The sequence below is a fragment of the Xylocopa sonorina genome, chromosome 1 (assembly GCF_050948175.1).
Source record: "Xylocopa sonorina isolate GNS202 chromosome 1, iyXylSono1_principal, whole genome shotgun sequence".
In the NCBI taxonomy this organism is placed as follows: Eukaryota; Metazoa; Arthropoda; class Insecta; order Hymenoptera; family Apidae; genus Xylocopa; species Xylocopa sonorina.
Window position 1 is genome coordinate 1,519,517 of NC_135193.1, and position 6,000 is coordinate 1,525,516.

Genomic DNA, 6,000 nt, shown 5'->3' on the forward strand with positions numbered 1-6,000 from the left:
TTAAATGGCCGGAAACGTTATTGCTTTCTTGGTGGATTTAATTATCCTCTATCCTCCGGGAAAATGGGTAACTCAGGGGCACGCGATGTGAGAGGGGACGTTTCAATTTGTCCAAGTAATTTTCGAGCGTCTCCCGACAGCTGATTCCTTTGTTTATTTTTTACGTAACAATGGAGTGTGTTATCTATTGTATTGGATCGTTTTACTTGGTGTTTCAGCGTAATCAAGTTCTAACGCATTGGTGCAAGTATATTTACGAAATAAGATCAAGGAATATTTCTGGAATTTGATTAGCCGTAATTTGAAAATAATATTTCGGTGGTTAGGTTGCTAGACGATTGAATTTTATCTTTCAATTTTCAAAGGAATAAAGACGATTGACAACAATTCGGACATACACGAATGTTAATTGATACAATTTATTTACCAGCAATTCGTAAATGCACTCTCCACGTGGTCACGTCCAATTCTCTTATCGCGCGCGTAATTCATGTTTTACGACGTTATCGTCATGTTTCGAGCAAATTATTCGATAAAACCGGCGGCAGAGTGAAGTAAATGTAGCATTACTCTTAACATCTATTCTCCGCAGCGTTACTTCTGACAGCAATTTACGCATTTTCCGTATCGCGTCCACTTTCGGTCGCATGTGTGCACAGAGAGTAGTAAACCACTTCACTAGATCCACGAACGAGCGTACCATTCGCAGGGCCGTGGACAATATTAGATATAAAGCGTTTCCTCGCTGCTGAACGGTACAATTGCGATTCGATTAGAGACGATCATTCAAGGAATATAAAATGATTCATGAAAATTGTAATTTTTCACATTCGACTAGCAAAGAATTTGTTTGTCGTTCAAATCCACTTTCTTGAATACCCCGCTCCAATCGCTAATTTAACGACCAGTGAATGCTTGAGAGTAATTTGGTTTATTTTAACAGTAAAATATAAATATAACTGTGAGTATGGAGTGTAAGGTTTTGTAATTTATTGTCTGGTTATTAAAGGGTCTATAAAGATCGTCCAGTGGCGCCTTGAAACATTCAGTCTGCCTCTACTTGGAAAGGCCACTTGAAGGTCGTCGATATTCCATTGGGCGGGTTTTAAAACGACGTGAAAAATTCACGGGCCGCGGGTCGATGCTGCCCTCCTTTTGTGTAGCTAAATGTGTTATGAAAAACGAATATTCCCTCGTTTAAATACATAAATACTTGACAACGGTCGCTTTTAAACGCTTAGAGCAATGTTAATTTTCACGAAATGAAGAATTTCGATAGCAAATTCGAGTCGTTAGGTTTAGAGAGTAAAAAAGTTGATTAGAAGGTGTAACATTGGATACTCTTGTTAGGAAGCGTATAATCAGTGTAAAAATAGATGTTGCTGGCAACAAAGAAGCGGTGGAAAAAAATTTGGCGAAGAAAAGAGGTATCAGGCGTCACAAAAGGGAGCGGAAGGGAGTCTAGGGTGAGAGAAAAGTTGGACGGAAGGAAGGAAACGGGGCAAAGAAGAGCGCCGTTCTACATTGTTTGGAGGACCACTCAAGATATCTCGAAAACTAACTTGATTCTAGGTCTCTCAGCGCGTCGTGGTCCGTGAATTTTTACATTCAAACAAATTAAAAGTTTGGAAACTGTCAAGCGTCTACGCTTTCAAACATATATATATATATATTCGCTTCGAAAAAAGATGTTCAAAGAGCAAATAAGAAAGAAGAAAATTAATTTCCTTATCGAACGGTTATTAGTTTTTAAAAAAGACTTTTTATTATTCATTGAATTTAAAAGACGTAGACAGCGTACAAAAGCCATGGTTGAAATTTCACGATGAATAATAAAAGGGTGAGGCCCAGGTCACAGGCTAGATAAGACGTTTTAATGTCTAATGGACGGAAAAGGAGGTACGATTTCATTATCCTTCGCCTCTGTCGCGGCCTGCCGCGCACGCACGATTCTGCTTGTTACACGCGATCGCAACGTGCATCTAATCGCCGCCGTGTCCCACGGAATTAATTAGTCACCGATCAGATAACAATGAATCATTGCGTCGAAACGCAATTATTTTCTTTCTTTTTTTTTTTCTTCTTTTCCATCCGATTAAACGCCTTATAAACGTATCGACCGTCCGTCGAGGAAGTTCGACTAGCGCAGTCTCGCGCGCTTAATTATGCACCAGGCGAAGGCGGCTTTGTGCCGGATTAGGCGACCGCTGAAAATGTACGAGGAAAGCTATAATATCCAACTGCCAACGGCAGGGTAATTAAATTTCCACGTCGCTCTGCGCGCAACTTGAATCTCGCGGTCGTATGTTCATTGGCTGTCGACTTGGCTGGGGGCTGCGAACTTTGGAAGCGGTTCTAGATGGATCCTGGACGATGTTTCCCGCTACTCTTCGTCGTTCGTTATTTTCATTTCTCCAAATAGTTAACGACAAATACTTATCTTTCTCTCAGAATATTCTCAGCTACTCTTCTGATAATTAACGTGGGATCAGACTTTGAAAAATCAATATTTATTTTATTTTCGTAATCCAAGTAGAAGCTCGTTTCATCATTCATGCGTCTATTGTACAATATATTTTGTATACTATTTATTATATATTCGGTTTAACCGACTCAGTTTTGTCAAACGCCGAAAAGCTGAATCGACCGCACGAGCATCACAAAGAAAGTTCGGAATTCCGCGGGCCCTGTGATGCGTACTCGGGGTGATGGGTTATTTATGGGTTATTTACCATTTAATTTACCATTTAAGTGGAAAAAAGAACGGTAATTACACGCTGATTACCAAGCGATCGCCGTGGTCGTCGTCGCTACGACGCGTCGCGACGTACACCGGCATCCTCTAACGAACGACACCGGTAATTAATGTTTATTGGTTAATCAGTCGTTACGGATTGCTCGAATAATATCTCGCGCACGAATCTGTTCTACTAATTACAAATGTGATGTTCCACGTGATAACTGATATCGAGCAGGACGTAATTAGTGGTCGTCGTTAGCCGTCTCTCTCGCCCCTGCGAATTCGTTCGAGGCGTTCCGAAATGCGTTTCGGCACGATCCGAAGTGCGGTCGGATCAGTTGGATTGCAAATCTTAAAGGCAGCGTTTGGTAATTATTATATTTCAGCAATGTTCAAAATTCTAGCTACTTATCATGTTGTATCATGGGTATGTACTTCTTTACATGGATATTTCATCTTAAGATGAAATATGTAAAATAATTTTTAATTTTATGAGAAAAACTGCTAGCTGCAGCTTTCGTTCGTTGTAGAACATCTCACTGCAATATATCACTGTTATATAAACTTATGTTGCGTATCAATGGCTCGATAATCGCAGCCTCGACAACATTCGATAATTCTTCGCAGGGAAACGTCGATAATGTTCATTACGCTTCGTCGGTATATACGTATGGTTGCTTTGTAACGAGTGAATGGAAAGTGTAATCAAGTAAAAAAATGTTTGTCTGAAGTTTATCTATGCCGACGAAGAAAGAGTCGATAGTCTTTCTTTTTTCCAATATGAGTGTGATGATCGGCTTTTCGCGTTTTCTTCTTATTCTGTTAATTTTGTTAACAGTTATTCAATTACCGACACGATTAATAATCGCTGCGTGTTAATGAAAAATGAAATCTGTAGAAACAAAAAAGAAAGAGGAGATCCTCGATAATGAAGCTTTTTGGTTAATTAAGATCCTCCTGTATCTTTTATACCTGACAAATTTTAAATAATCGTTGGGGGTTAACCTTTGGTGGCTTTGAAAGTTTTGCAAGCTTCGGAAAATAGATTCGAACGACGGTAAAGTGAGTGATATATTTTATGAACGAAAAAATTAATCTTGCAAGTTTGCTAATGGTGCATATTGATGGAGTAATTTGAGAAGAGGAAAAGGTTTCAATTTGTGTTAGATGCTAAACCGTCCCGAGAAAGCTATTGGTTCTCCTGAGAAATGCGTCGACCATTATTCGTACATGTTAATCGGCGAATGATGGAAGAGTTACTGGTTTTTTGCTGCCTTTTCGTTGGATTTGTTGAACTTCTGACCTGCTTAGACCAGGAATAGAATTGAAGTGGCTTGGTTCGTTCTGTTACACCATCGCGTGAAAAGATTTATCGGTTTACCAGAATGCTAAAACCACAAACGATTCTACGCCTTCCTACTTGAGCTTATCGGTGTATGAATTCCTTGTTAAACAACGTCGAATTCGAGAAATGATTTTTAAACATCGTCGAGTCTGCTGCTGATTATTTGTGATTTTGCAATCTATCTTTTTAATTCGAGTAACAATTTTAACAGCAACAATTCAATTCGAAAAGTAATTGGAACGAAATGGAAGGGAGCTTTCTTTTCGAAACATTTCTCTATTTTATGCAAATTTCCAAAGTTTTTAAATGCAAACTACTTTTATTGAATATATAAAAATTAGCATATATTCTGAAAACTAGGAAAACAGTGGGATCCACAGTAGCTGTATCCATAGTTCGATGCAAGCTCTCAGCGGATTGAGACAGAAAGGTGCGACGAGGAGTAAAGAAAGCAACGCGAGGTAGACGAATATTCCTTGGAGGAACGTAATTCCTACTCCTTCGAGGGATATAACTCGGATATAACACTATTTGTGTAATTCGTTTCGTTCATATACACACGTAGGCGCAGCCTCGGGGGTAAATTCGGAATTCGCAATAGTTGACTTACACTCGGCTACTCAAACCTTTCATCCTAATTAGATTCCCAGGAATCCGGTATGAAAATAAATTTTGCGTGTCTGTGAAATTATACTAGAAATTCGTCCTGAGTTTGCTCTTAACATTGGATATAACATTGGATCGTTTCACTTGCACATAATAAAACCTGAGAGCTACTTATCCTATCAAGATCATTTCTCTGAGTAAGTATTTTACATCGAAATTCATCACCGTTCAATTTGTCAGTCTCGTCAGCATCGAATGAAATCGACGCAGCGAATTGGAAATGGCGATTTAAGATGGCGAAGAGAATTAATATGGCGGAGAACGGAACTTCCGGACGTTCAAGCAACCTCTTTACCCCATCGTTGCACGGGCATGCGATCGGTTTTTCGTCTTTTTTCTTCTCTACGCTTGCATCGTTCGTCGATCGGTATAAATTGGATCAATGAATTAATTGATCCTGGCCTAACCCTTCGCTGGCCGTTAGCGTGACACACGTCGGCTGATTGGCGAGTTTAACCTCCGGATTTAAAGAGGAAGCGTCGTTACAGAAAGTAGCTGGCTCCTTCAATTGTTTACACTTCGAAGCGAAATTTTTTTTATCAATTATTCCCGATGCAGTTGGTTACTTTAATATTCGGATTAATTTTTACTCTATTCCTATAAATATTCAAAGAACATTGGGAATTTATAATTAACTTGGCATATTGTTAGAGACACTTAATTGTTGGATGCATTTATTATTTTTATTTTCACTGCCATTATTTCGCATTACATTCATGGTGCTCGTAATATAGAATATATGTTAATAAAATGGTTGCCGTTCTCTAAATAAATTAAATAAGAACAGGACAAAATATTTATTACAACGGAAAATATGAAAGTATTGTACTTGAAAAGTAATAATAAATAATGGTAACTTTATAAACGATGATGCGGTTTCTATTCTATATCCTTATCTACAAAAATGAACTTAGTAAATGACTAGACTTCATTATTCGCATTCGTGACGAAACAGCCTAAAGAAGATCGCGTCCCCTTTCGAACGAAGGGATCCATTTCTACCCGAATTCCACAAATCTGAAACATTCTCCGAGACATTCCAGCGTTCCGCAAAAATCCACAAAAGCTTCCTTGCTCGAAAGCCGCGCGATCGACATCGAGGCTTGATAATCGAACGAAGCATCGAGACGGCGATACTGGACGAGTTGTTTATTCGTTACAGCGGGCAATAAGCCTGGTTAATTACTCCCGAGTCCTGGACAGTCGGTCGATCGGCCGGAGAACTGGATTAACCGTGAGAGGCTGCTGA